The following is a 13985-nucleotide window of genomic DNA, read 5'->3' on the forward strand; positions in this document are numbered from 1 at the left end:
AGCCTGGTACAGCCCTAAGAAAACCGTGCGCAGAAAACAGCAGTCGCCTTTCACACTGACCCTAGGTCAATTAGATAAGCTGTTAGGGGCGGGGATCAGTGAGTTTTTTAGGAAAGTTTTATGCTGCACTGAAGCGGGGGCGTCCCTACCAGGCTCGGCTCGGCCGGGGACGTGGAGCCCGCCAGGCTTGGAGCCAGTGCCCGGCGCAAACGGCGCCGGCTACATTCAAATCCCGGCGGCGGATCCGGCCCGGGCCGGAAGTGCCCGGCGCAGGAGGGAGGGAAGGCCTTGCGAGCCGCCGCCGCCGCCGCGCGCAGGCGCCCTCGCGGGCTGGGGCTGGGGCTGGAGTCGCAACTCGGAAGCCGGGGCCCGGACGGGCCCGGAGCGGGGGGGGCCTGCGTGGGGGCGGGAGCGGCGGAGGCGGCCGCCCCTGGCGGCGGGTTTGTTTATCCCGGGGAAGAAGTTTAGGAGCGGGAGACAGGAGAGAAGGGCGGATTGGGGAGGAGGGATGCGGCTCGGCGGAGGCGGTCGCCACAGGGACTCGCCGCCATCACCTCAGCCGGAGAGGAGCCGCCGCTGGGACTGCCCGCCGCTACCCCTCACGTCCGGGTAGGTGCCCCTCCCCCGCCGCGGTCCCGGCCGCAGCCGTGGTCGCTTGCTCCCCCCTCGACCCCGGGACTCACCTGCAGTGGAACCCAGCGGCCTCCTCCCGCTTCTCGGCGCCCTCCTCCTCCTCGGCCCAGGACCCCCGCTCCTGAGGTGTGCCTCCCGCCCCCCGGCCCCACCCCCGGCCCCCGGACCTCCCTAACCTCGCGAGTGTCTGCTTCCCCTGGGAATCATCCCCTCCCCCATTGACTCCCTGCTTCCTTCTGCCAGGATCCCCCCGACCTTCCTCCGCAAGCCTTGCCCCTTTGCCTGCGCCACTCTTCCCCCTTTATGAACTGTAGACCTCCGCGCCCGCCCTTTAATACCTTGTCTGTTTTCCCACCCTGAGTCCTGCCTAGAGCGAGAAACTGCCCCCCACCCCCGCATTCACGTCCAGACCTCCTTATCCCAAAAGTATACACTCGAAAGTACCTCCATTACCCCGTTTCACGATGAATTCTCAGCTCTGCAGCCGGACCACTGGGTGCCTCCACCCTGGTGACCCTGCCCTCAACCTCCCTACCCCCAGGTACACGTTGCCCTCCCATAATTCTCCCTCACCAGGTACATCAGACGGACTCTGCGGTTCAGGGTCCACGACGTCCTGACTTCATCATCTTTCTGCTCCCTCTGTCATCCTTTCCCCTCACTCCTCTTGAATCTGTGCATTTGTGTAACTGAATTACAGAAAGGCAAGGGGATGGGCAGAATTTTCTCCTTCAAAGCAGTAAATCGAGTAGAAATAGGATTCACCTTCTGCTTATCCCAACTTTTGGCATCTTTCTCTGAATAGTGTCATTTACAGCCAGGCTTCTGAAGCTTCTGGTGCTTTGTCTGTATTTGAAAGACTCCTGGGCCTATATTATTTCATTATAATACTCATCTTCCTAGTGTTTCCATAAAACTGATGAAACTCCTGTTTCTTAGACTGGAAATTTAACTAATAAAAAAGTTCAAATTTTGAAACATTACATCTCTCCTGTCATAATGGGGAAGGTGGAATATTTCAAATTACCATCCTGCTATTCTTGAGATAAATGGTGCCCAGTGGTTAAGAGCTCAGACTCTGAACTGTCAGGATCTAAATCCCTGCCTTTCCATCTACCATATCTGGGCTTGAGCAAGTTATTTAATCTCTCTGTGCCTCATATTCTTACAGCTGTAGAATGTGGATAGGAGTGTACTTCATAAAATGGTGGTGATAATTGCATAACTTAATTCAGGTAAGATACAGCAGTGCCTGATAAAGAGTTCAATAAGTGTGTCTTTATCGTCATCTCTTAGCTTGATTTGGCTATTGGTAGGTTAATTTTGAGAGAAGTGGAGAGAAGGAAAGCTGTCTTTTGCTTTTTTTATTTTAACAGCTTTTGTGATGTAGCTATGATTCATATTTTGTTGCTGTATAAAGTAGTTCCTTCTAGTGTGAAAAGTACAGTTTTAGCTCCTTATTGTCAGGTAAGTTACCAGGCTATACGTTCTATCAATTTCAGGTATCTATTTGGAAATTTAAAATTATCTTTGTTTTGGGAGTAACTGAAATTGAATTGTGTAGCGTATTTATCATAGGGAAAATGAGGATTTCACTGAGGAAAATTGTAGCCCTACAATTAAATACTCAGAACTATTAAGATACTTCATACCTGCTTGTCCTTTATGTTGAATTGCTACTAAGGATAGAGCTTAGGCTTCCATTCAGAAGACTCATTGCTTTTCTCTTAGTGACTGGTTTTATTCACATGACTGTGTCTTAATGTTCCCCAAGTTTTACTCTTTAAAATCCTAACTAATTTTGTCCTATCTGCTCACTTCCTGTGCATTGTTTTCTTGATACTTTTTTTTAAACAACTCACTTTTTTAAGAAGTCCAAATAAGTTCTGTTAATGTTGTTATAAGTAGTAAAAGTTTGGAATCACAATTTGCTCTCCTAATTACACATAAAAACATGTGCATATGGAACTTTCAAATATGTTGCCTGTGTATAGCTTAAAATCTTTTTTTCTTTTTTTTGTATCACCAATGGAATGTTCTTTAAACTTTGGGTGACACTGCCTCTGCTGCTTATGCTATTCCCTGACCTAGAATAACCTTTGCTCTTTCCCCTGCATATCCAAATTCTACCTATCTTCCACCTCTTACTGTTTCCACATAGTTCCTGCCAACATTGGTTTCTATTTCTTGGCTTTCCTACTGTCTGTATTCTGCATTTTTGGCTTTAAATAATATAGACTCCCCCAGTTCAAGAAAAATGAATCCCATAGAATCATACTTTTAAAGTTTGTAGAAACTTTGAAGGGGGTGGAGTGAAATTGACAATTAGTAGCTACTTTGTGCTAAGCACTATTGCTTTGGTTTTGAAAAGAACCATTCTTTCCAAAAATATTTAATGAGCACCTACATCATGCCAGGCTTTGGAGAATACACAGGAGCAGCCCTTTTCAGCAGGGGTTCCAGTAAATATCAGGCCCTATTGCTCTAAAGCATCCAAAGTATGTAATGAATTAACTACTCTTCTATGCACCTAGATTGGTGCTAGCTCTGCCCTATGCTTGAGAAAGAGAATTGAGGAAATAGTAACTCAACTCAGTTTCTGTAGGGTTTAAGTCTTCTGAGAAAAGTTCCATCAGAGAATAATAATATAGACTGTTTTTGGTGGGTTGTTTTTTTTTTTTTTTTTTTGTAATTTCACTGACAGACAATGAGCAAGTAAGAAGATAAAATTATCTTCTAAGAGCACTAGTAAAATGTTAAAGATAATGATAATCACTAATACTTCTAAAGCACTGGGCCAGCCATTCTTTCAAATGATTTATATATATTAACTTGTTTAAATCTCTCAACAATCCCCCTTTGAAAAGCCTTTATTATATCTCCATTTCACAAATAAGGAACCCGAGAATCAGATTACTTCCGCAAAATCACACAGCTAAGTAAGCAGTGGAGCCAGGTCATATGGTTGTAGAGTCTGTTATCCTGTTGCCTCCCAGACCTTCCAGTCTTCCGATTCTTCTTTGGTTACTTTAAACAAGATTCTTCACCTTTCTGAAAAAAAAAATTTTTTTGGTAAAAATCTCAGCAGTGGGATTTACCTGTCTTTTGTAATTAATCCTAGGGGTAGTGGGAAGCCACTGGAGAATGTCAAACAGCTGAATAAGTTCCTTAAATTTTTGCTTTAAAACCATCACTTGGCCGCTCTGTTGAGGACAGATTGGAGACAAGCAAGAGTAAAAGCAAGGAGACCAGTTAGGCCAGTGCTTCTCAAACTTATTTGTGGCGAAAGACCCGTTTTGTTTTGTTTTACTTTATAGTTTGTGTGGTACTTTGGTAATGTACAATAAAATGGATATGTGTCTGTCAGATTGCTCTAAAAATTTCTGAGTACCCTCTGTTGCTGTATTTACCTTGTCTCACACCAATAACAAGAGTTTGTGGATCAGTATGCGTCCACAGATCACACTTTGAGCAGAATTGAATTCAGCTATTTTTGTAATTTGGGCAAGAGATAATGAAATCTTGGTCCAGACTTGGCAATGATAAAGTAGCAGTATTTGACAAATATTTGAAAAGTAAAGTTAATAGGATTTGGTGGTGGATTCGATTTAGAAGTCTAGGGAGAGGAGAAAGCTGATTTCCAGGGTTGGTGGTTCGTGTGCCTAATATAGGGGAATACTGGGGGAAGGGAGAGCAGTTTTGTGTTAGTTTCTGGTAATAGGGGAGATATTGATCGTAATTCTGTGGGGAATAATCAGTATATAGCTGTTAATGGATGTCTTAATGTGGAAGGTGGGGGATGAGATTGCCTAAGCAGACAGTACATAGAGAAGATAAAGGGATGTGGTCCCTACGACTCTTCAGTATTTAACATTGAGAAAAAGAACTGGAGCAAAGGGGAAAGAGAAGATATAGCCAGAGGTTGAAGGAGATTGTCCTTAGCATCACTGAAGCCAAGGCAATAGGCCAAAAAAGGAGGGTGTGGCTAATCTATGTTGATTGAAGCTGAGAAATCAATTAAGTTGGAAATTAGAGAGAACACAGGGCTTCCCCAGTGGCTCAGTGGTAGAGAATCCACCTACCAATACAGGAGATGCAAGTTTGATCCATGGGTCGGGAAGATCCCCTGGAGAAGGAAATGGTAACCCACTTCAGTATGCTTGCCTGGGAAATCCTATGGACAGAGGACCCTGGCGGGCTACAGTTCACTGGGTCACTGAGACATGACCTAACGACTTAAACAACAACAAAGAGTACACATTGTATTTTATGGGCAAAAAATTTTATGTCTCAGTTGTCTGTCCATCCATAAACTATTTGATTATGAATTTTGTCTTAATCTGCCAAAGCAACAATTAGAGATTTAGGGTAAAATGTGATCTATAACATGAACCATGTCTTCCTTCCTGAGCTCAAAGCCATGTTTCTGTTTATGGTTAATCTGGGTGTTCTGTAAGCATCTCAAACTCATTCATTCATTCATTCATTTAGAATATATTCAGATAGAATATATTTTTTAAGTACTATTTATCAAGTATTAACTATTACTAGACTTTTCAGAATTCACTTAGACCCCAGAGTCTAGGGACAATGGACAGTTAAATGTTGTGTAGTGCGATCAGTGCTGTCATAGCAGTTTATTCAGGTTGCCTTGTAAGCAGAGAGAAGGGGCCTTAGGGAAAGCTTTCAAAAGAAAGCAGACCATTGGGCAGAGCATTTCAGAAGGACAAATGGAGAGATGGAAAGGGCGATGCAGGGGTGGAGGAGTTTATTTGGAAAGCTTGCAAAGGAAAGGGATTGTGACTGTCACGTATGGGTGGTAGATTAGAGAATTTGGCCATACCATTCAAAAGTTTGCCTCTTGTACATCTTTCTGTTTCCTTTTTTGATTAATATCACTAGCTATTTAGCCACCACACACGGCTTCTGAATACCTTCAAAATTTAAAGCTTTTCTTTGTTATTGTCCTAGGTGGTGTTTTGTTTCTGCTGGTTAGCTTTATATTTTATAACCTATATTTATAGAATCATTAAGTAATTGATAGTATAACTTGAATATTTTGGTTATATTTTAATGATTTTTTTTTTTTTGGATGGGAGAAATTTTATACATATAGCTTTTTCTCAAATTTAGAGAATTAAAGTTAAGGCCTTGGTAAGGATTGCTAGGAGTTTACTCCTGTCCATCAGGTGTATGGTCAGTGGTCATACTTAGGGTCTCAGTGAAATAATAGCAGTCCCCTGATACTGTAAATGCTATTTTAGATAGTCTAAATGGTCTGAGACTTAAAGTCTTACATCATAGTAGAACACAGTTTATTTTCAGGGATTCCTTCATGAAGAATGCTGTAATTGGCAAAACCTTAGTTGACCAAAAAAAAAAACGTATTAGAGAAATTATGTTAAAATGGGCTTTGTTGTTGTTCAGTCACTAAGTTGAGTCCAACTGTTTCATTCAGTTCAGTCACTCAGTCATGTCCGTCTCTTTGTGACCCCATGGACTGCAGCACACCAGACCTCCCTGTCCCTCACCAGCTCCCAGAGTTTACTCAAACTCATGTCCATTGAGTCAGTGATGCCACCCAACCATCTCATCTTCTGTCGTCTCCTTGTCCTCCTGCCTTCAATCTTTCCCAGCATCAGGGTCTTTTCAAATGTGTCAGTTTTTCACATCAGGTGGCCAAAGTATTGGAGTTCTGACTCTTTGCAACCCCATAAACTGCAGCACACAAGGCTTCTCTGTCCTCCACTATCTCCCAGAGTGTGCTCAAATCCATGCCCGTTACATCAACCGTCTCATCCTCTGCCATCCTCTTCTCCCTTTGCCAGCATCAGGGAGCTCTTTTCCAGTGAGTATTCAGGGTTGGCTTCCTTCAGGATTGACTGGTTTGATCTTGCAGTCCCAAGGGACTCGCAAGAGTCTTCTCCAGCAACACAGTTCGAAAGCATCAATTCTTCAACGCTCAGCCTTCTTTATGGTTTACCAACACAGTAAATAAAGGTTCTAGAAGACATCTGTTTTTAAAAAACAGGATAGACTATCAAAATTTTTGCTTTTGATATCCTTTCTTAAGTTTTTGTAGAAACATCATTATTCTAATCTGCTAAGTCAGTCTTCCTTCCATTTTATATTAAGAAAATTATAACTTTAAAAAAATTTCTTTTATTAGTTCCTCCCGTCTTTTGCTCATCTTCTCCCTGGTTTTTAGTGTTTTAAATCTTAATAAATTCTTGTACAACAACTATATGTTTTTTGTATATTACAGTTCTTACAGGTACACTTTCCCAAGCCTTTTATTTATATATACATATGCAGAACTCTTCAGATATTCTTCAGACTTACCTACATGTTCTAAAGGAAGACAGGATAATTTTTAACATTAAATTCTGAATTATATAACTATGTGAAATAGAACTTTACATACATAAAAAAATAGTTTTTTAAAAATTTGATCTACAGATATAAAATAGCATTACCTCAAACTATGTCTGGGATAGGTTGTTTATACACTTAAAGTGTAAATATTACAGGAATAAAAATAATTAAGACTAACAAATACAAAAGAACAGAGGTTTCTCTCTTCTATTAGGTGGTGCAGTATCTCAAAGGTTGTGTGTAACTGAAAAGTAGTATGAGGCTTTTAAAATATTATTTGCGATTTAATACACCATTAAAGAAGATACCATTGTTTCCTGTCTGGGTATATGTACAGAACAAATCTTTAGTTTTGTGAAAGTGCATTTTAGTCCCCTCCCTCCTGCCCCATCAAAATTAAGTGATTTTTAAGGTAAAGTACACAGTTGGGTTTTTTTAAAGTGCAAGGTGGGTTTTTTTTTTTTTAGTTGTAATCTGGATGCAGTTTTGGTGTTTTAGTGGGAAGTTACCTTGAAAGGTAGCTTTAACCACTAACACAAAAGCAGACAAAGAAAAAATTAAAACATTATTCATTCTGTAATTATCAAGGCAAGTATTGACACAGGAATATTTAAATAAATTGGATTTTTAAAAAACATTTATTTATTGACTGCACTAGTTCTCTTTTGCTGTGTGTGGGCTTTCTCTAGTTAAATTGTGGAGCACAGGCCCTAGGCACACGGCCTTCACTAGTTGCAGCACATGGACTCAATAGTTTCAGCTTTCAGGCTCAAGAGCCGGCGCTCCATGGTTATTATGGTGCGGGGGCTTAGTTGCTCTGCAGCTTGTGGAATCCTCCCAGATCAGGGATCAAACCCGTGTCCCTTGCATTGGCAGGCAGACTCCTATGCACTGTACCACCAGGGAAGTCCTGAATGAATTGAACTTTTTATTTATTTAAATTTTTTTGGTGGCCACTCTTAGGATCAGTTTAAACCTTTGATAACCAGTTAGCTATGCAATATGGTCATTAAGTTTAACATGTCCAGTTTTGTTAGAGTAGTTCAAGTAGGACATGGGCACACACCAAGCGTATCTGGTCAATTCTGGTTGCATTCAAAGTATATTTTTTAAAAAACTGAAATACTTAAGTGAGCATTTTTATCAGTGGCATTTGAGAACTGGCTTGAATCAAGTGGTACTGGCGAGGTATCTTGATTTATGCTTTCCTGTTGATTTTATTTTCTCAGGTATCTCAATTTCGCTGTTATTTTGTCTGCCGGCCTTTTTCCCACCCCAAATTCTTTATTTCTTCATCAAATTGTATAATGAAACTAGTTATTTTTCCCTAGCAGTGTATAAGCAGGTTTAGTTCAGCGTGGGCCTGAGAGAGGGACAACTTACTGCAGTGGAAAGATACCTCTACCTGCAATTTCGTCACAGATCATTTTGGGGAAGAAATACGCTTTTTAAAGCCCTTGTACCAGACCTGTGGAGTAATTTAGATATTTCTTCTTATTTACTTAGCACTAACCCGTGAGGGTCATAGCGTAGGTTTTTGAAGCATGCTTGCCAGCAGTTACCAGATGCACTGTTATTTTATGTACACCAGAGAGAGCACTGTCAGTTGCAGTTGTAAAATGCCATCAGTTTCAGACATACTAAAATATATACTTTTTTAAAAATGGGTATCTTAGAATTTATGAAATGTGCCATAAGTGCTGTTTAATGTTCAGGTTATCACCCAAGATCATCAACATAACCAACCTCCCAACATCAAGTGAAGTCAGGATAAACTTAGTTTTACTTTACCTCAGAGATCTCTAGGCAGTATAGCATAGAGGTTAAGAGTGCATCCAGTCTGCTTTTTAATAGCTTTCTGAATTTAGGTAGGTTACTTAGCGTCTCTGCCTCAGCGGTCTTATCTGTAAAATGGAAAAGATAATAATATCTACCTTGTAAGAGTTGTTATAAGAATCAAATGAGTTTTATTTCCATTTAGAGTAATGCTTGCCACATAAATTGCTTTGTGTAAATGTTGGTTAATTAAAAACAGTTAATTAAATAAATAAGATTCTTATTCTTAATCTAAGAATAAGGAGATGCTTAAAAGGAAGGGGAAAGGATCTAATATAGTTCATTGTTATTTTGTGCACACAATAGAGATTAAAAGTATTTTATTAATTTGTCTTTGAAAGTCTAATGTATTGGTAAGATTGCAGTCTTGATGATTTTGATACCTAAATTCATAAAAATAATACCACTGTATGAGGGTTCGGTGAAATCAGCTTTCCTTTCTGTTATGACATATTTAATCAGAACATTGATGTGCTGTGACGGATGTCTTAAAAATAACCCGTTATATACTTGTGATTCCTGTCAACCTCATAAGGAATTCGTTCGGAAATATTTTTAAGAGTTTCAGTATCAAAGAACTGTATTTAAGACATCTGGCTTCTGCACTGTGAAATATATGGAGGAAAAGTTTTTATTTTTATATATGAGGCAGTTTTTATTTATTGTAAAAGTTTTAATGTATGTGATTTTGTTGCTTCACTTTTTTTTTTTTTTGCTATACCAGATGGCATGTGGGACCCTAGTTCCCTGACCAGGGATCAAACCTGTGCCCCCAGCCCCCAGCATTGGAAGCACAGTCTTAACCTGTGCACTGCCAGAGAAGTTCCTGTTTCTTCATTTTCTTTTAGGTTTATTTATTTCTTTTTGGCTGCACTGGGTCTTCCTTTTTGAGCCGAGGCTTTCTCTAGTTGAGGGGGCTACACTCTGTTTGCAGTGTACGGGCTTCTCACTGCAGTGGCTTTTCTTGTTGGGGAGCACAGGCTCCAGGGGCATGGGATTCAGTCGTTGCAGCACACGGGCTTAGTTGCTCCGTGGCATACGGGATCTTCCTGGGCCAGGGATCGAACTCGTGTCCTGTGCATTGGCAGGTGGGCTCTCAGCCACTGGACCACCGGGGAAGTTCCTTGTTGCTTCATTTGAGATTTAAAATCTTGTCATTTACCCTGATAGAAAAATAAGCCCTTCCTTTGAGCTTCTTGGTATTTCCCCTTTTCCCACTTTTGCCTTGCTTTTATTTCTTTTTGTTTTACACTCACATCATTTGTTTATTCCATAAACTGGCCAACTGTTAAATGCTGGGTTCTGTATTTCAGTAATAAATTGGAAATAGCCCTTGACCTGGAAGACTCACTATTTGGGATTTATTAATACTGTTTAGTCATTGAGTGCATAATAGGCACAGTACTGAAGACTTGATGTATCCACTCTTTTTGTTTCAATGCTCATAACTACCCTGCTAGGATAGGTCATTTCTTTTCAAATCTTTCCATTAAATAAATGACAGAGAAGAGTGCCCTTTTAGGTGGTGAGGATCGGAGTGTGGTCAAGGTAATGTGGAGAGGGAGAGCTTTGATGTTAAAATTCTTTTCAGATTAGTGTCTTCTCTCCTTAAAAAGGATTTGTCTCTTGCATTCTATTACCCTAATATAGCCTTCTTTGTTTTAATGTAAAAATGGTTTAGATTAATATGAGGGAGGATTTTTTTTTTTTAAGTGTTCTATCCCAGTCTTGGCATGGAGGAGATGTGGCACTGGGAATCAGATTGTGTTATAAATGTTTAGGCATCAGAGTTGCTTATTTATTACATATTGATTTGCTTTTCCAATTTTAGGTAGACTTTTATTGGAATGTAACATACATTCATGGACATTCACGTACCATCGTACAGCAGCACACCCTTGTGTGTGGCTTCTTAAATCAGTTTTTATGTGATCCGTCAGTATAGTGTATAGTGTGGTAGCTTCTTAATTCTCATTTTATTGTATTCCACCCCGTTGTATGACTATGTATGTATAAATACTGTAATTTATCCCTTCTACTGTTGATGAACATCTCAGTGGTTTCCAGTTTTGAGTCACAATGCCTAATGCCCCCCTAGAATATTTTTGTACATATCTTTTGCTGCACATGTGCACATAATTGCTGTAGTAGAATTTTTGGACCGTATGTGCTTTTGTTCCATTTCGGTTTATATTACCCAGTGTTTCCAAAGTGTCTTTTCAGTAGTGAACGAGGGTTCTATTTGTCGCACATACTCTGCAACATTTGCTGGATATTGTTTGATTTATTTAGCTGTTCTGGTGGGTGTAAAGTGGTATGGCTAGTTTTTCAAAATATACGTGATTCCTTTCTTCAGGCATACTAACATACCCCTCCCATGTGCACGCCAAAGGAAAATAGAGACTTGTATATTTTCATAAAACTCATCAAATGATTCTGGTTGCCTTGTCAGTTGGTAAGATGCAGAATGTAAAACAAATATAAGTCTAATTTAAGGAAAATAATGCTGTCATGAAAATTGCAGCTTCACTGTATAGTTTACTGACTTTCTGATAAATGGTGCATTTCTGCCTAGCTGTTGCTAAACATGGGAAAGGTTTTAAGATTTTGCAAGCTGGCAAAAAGTTCTGTAGGCCCTTTTATTGAGTTAGTCTGTAGGATTGCCCCAAAGCTCTAATCATGCAATGCTGAAATGCACTTGCTCTTGACTATCTACCCAGATTGTAGGTTGTGTTCATTCATTATTTTGTGAGGTTTTCCTGCCCTTTAAATAAAGGAAGTACTGGCTACACAGCCAAGCTTACTCAATTTTCAGAACTTGAAAGTTGAGCACATTTTACCAAATGCCCACAGCTTGCTATGTTGTTTTAGACTTAATTTTCTGTTATATGTGAAAATTTTCTTGTGTCACAGAAGACAGTATTGCTACTTTTTTTGTTGTTGTTGTTATCAGGTTGTCTAGCAAATACCAAGGATGTGACAAATATTTTTACCTGTGTATCTTTTTGAGGCTTAGGGTGTGGTAGGTCTCTTCTCATTCCCTAGTGAATATAGATCATGTTAGAATCATACGTAGGGAAGCACCATTCCTGTATCTTTTGGAAATCATAATTAGTTGTTGATTTCTTCTGTTAAAACACTCATAGAGATTCATAACTGCAGATGAACTCATAGTTTTCCCTTTTTAACATTGTCTTATGCATTTGTAGAGCTAGTATTTTAACATCTGACCTTACTTCTTAACTGCTACAAAGTACTGTCCTGGGTGCTGCAGCTCTTTGATTAACACTGATGCTCTACATATTCTTGAGTAGCTACTGATTTGCTAGTCACAAGAATCTTGAAATTATTAGCTTATGGTCAGAAGAGCTGAGATGGCATTCATGTAGTTAAAGTGTTCTCTTGAAGTATAAGAACATCTATTTTGCAAAGCATTTCCTTGAAAGGTCAAGGCTGGTAGGTAGATGGCAATAGCCTCCTTGTATTTAGTCTAGGTTGACCATGTGTTACATTATTTCAAAAACACTGAGTTAAAACCCAGGGTCTCTTAACACTTTGTTCTTCATGGATCAGTTCATTTCTTTCTCTTTCAACTTCTTTCTCTTTGTCTGCCCTCCCCTCCCTTTTTTTTTTTTTTTTTTCATCTTTTTTTTCCTCTGTAAACTAAGCAGCTATATGAAATGTTTTCCTTTAAGGAGGATTAAGCCATTTTAATGATTATAGACATGCAGAGTATAAAGATACAGACAATTTCTTTCCCCTAGATTTTATAATTTGAGTCCCCAAAAGTAGTTCCTCATATCTTTCTCAAGGATGATAGTTTTTCCTAATTTTGTCTAGGTTAGTACTAGTAACTAACAAGATGTCCCAACATCTTGTCTGACTTAACATTTATAATGTCTAATTTTTAATGAAACATTATTGTTAACAACTGCTTTAAAATAAGCCTTAGTAGTTTGGTAGAATTTTTATTTCTAGCTGCTGTAATGGTGTGGTCTAGTGATAGGTAAGAGACATGTGTAATAGTGAGGTCTGTCTTAACAGGTGGTAAAGTTTTAAGTACTCCTCTCTTTGCCAAACCCATCTCAGATACATTATAACCAGTGACAGTATCAGGGTGGGGCTCTCCATGATTAGAAGTGGGCTGGGACATTAATGATAAGGAGCAACTAACTCCTTTTGGTCTCAGGTGATGGTAAGAGATTTGATGCCTCTGCCTTCATCTCTTTGGGTACCAGCCTGTTGTTCCATGTTCGAATAGCTTGCAAGATTCATGAAATCAGAATGATGGCAGCTGGTATCAGTGGAAAATTGTAGGTTATATAAGCTGAAATCATGATTGAGCGATCCTGGAACAGAATGGGTAAGCAGCATTTTTTAGTAGAGCTTTGTGTGGTGGTGGAAGGGTTCTATGATCCCCACATTCCATTATTGGTAGCCTTTGGTCACTTGCATCTATTGGGCACTGAAAATGAGTCTAGTACAACTGAGGAGCTGAATTTCTAGTTTAAATACTTTGTTATTTGGTAAGATTTTTATTTTGCAATATTTTGTTATTTGGTAAGACTTTTATTAGTGGTTCTACTTGATCTGCTTTAGCCTCTCTGACCTTATCTATGTTTCTTCAGTGCCTGGCTGATTTAGGTTCTTAATGAATGTTTGCTCAGTTAAATGCTAGATGAACGTGAAATAGTTCCAGTGTCCTGGAATTCTAGAACAAAGAACATTGCTTAGACACTTTTTAAAAAGTGACTTGAAAACTAGGAAAAGTAAACTACTCTGTTTTGTTTTTGGCCATGCTACTTGGTTTACTTGGTTTACAAATTCCCACTAGGAATTGAACCCTGGCCATCAGAAGTGAAAGCACAAGAGTCTTAACCACTGGTTCACCAGGCAGTTGCCATGTTTTTTACTGTAATTAAATGAGAAGAAGGAGAACTTTGAAGAAAAATGACTTATGATTTTTAAAAAATAATACCTTATGGAGGCTAAAGCTTTAATCAAATGTTTACTAATAAAAGAGATGAGGGGAAGAGTAGGAAAAGGGAGAGGGAAGGGAGGAAATATAGCTTTTATTATGGGTGAATGTTTTAGGACTCAGATGAAACAATACCTAGGGTTAATGTAAGTGGATCCAGAAT

The 13985-nt window shown here is 39.6% G+C and overlaps 1 protein-coding gene and 1 long non-coding RNA gene across 9 annotated transcripts in view; one reads left to right on the forward strand and one right to left on the reverse strand.

The window, feature by feature from the left end:
- LOC122453579 overlaps positions 1–787 on the reverse strand; it is a 136010-nt gene extending 135223 nt beyond the window's left edge. For all 4 annotated transcript variants that reach the window (XR_006273111.1, XR_006273109.1, XR_006273110.1 and 1 more), the window contains exon 1: positions 684–787. This is a non-coding gene — a long non-coding RNA (uncharacterized LOC122453579). The remainder of the gene's footprint in view (positions 1–683) is intronic.
- The window catches only part of SPOPL (speckle type BTB/POZ protein like), a 51227-nt gene continuing 37598 nt past the window's right edge, over positions 357–13985 (forward strand). For 2 of the 5 annotated variants that reach the window (XM_043487591.1, XM_043487592.1), the window contains exon 1: positions 357–609. The gene's annotated coding sequence lies outside the window, so the exon portion shown is untranslated. Of the gene's footprint in view, positions 610–1844; positions 1869–13985 lie in introns of those variants that run through there. The other 3 variants (XM_043487589.1, XM_043487587.1, XM_043487590.1) reach the window with 2 other exon arrangements.

This window comes from Cervus canadensis, chromosome 15, assembly GCF_019320065.1.
Source record: "Cervus canadensis isolate Bull #8, Minnesota chromosome 15, ASM1932006v1, whole genome shotgun sequence".
Lineage (NCBI taxonomy): Eukaryota > Metazoa > Chordata > Mammalia > Artiodactyla > Cervidae > Cervus > Cervus canadensis.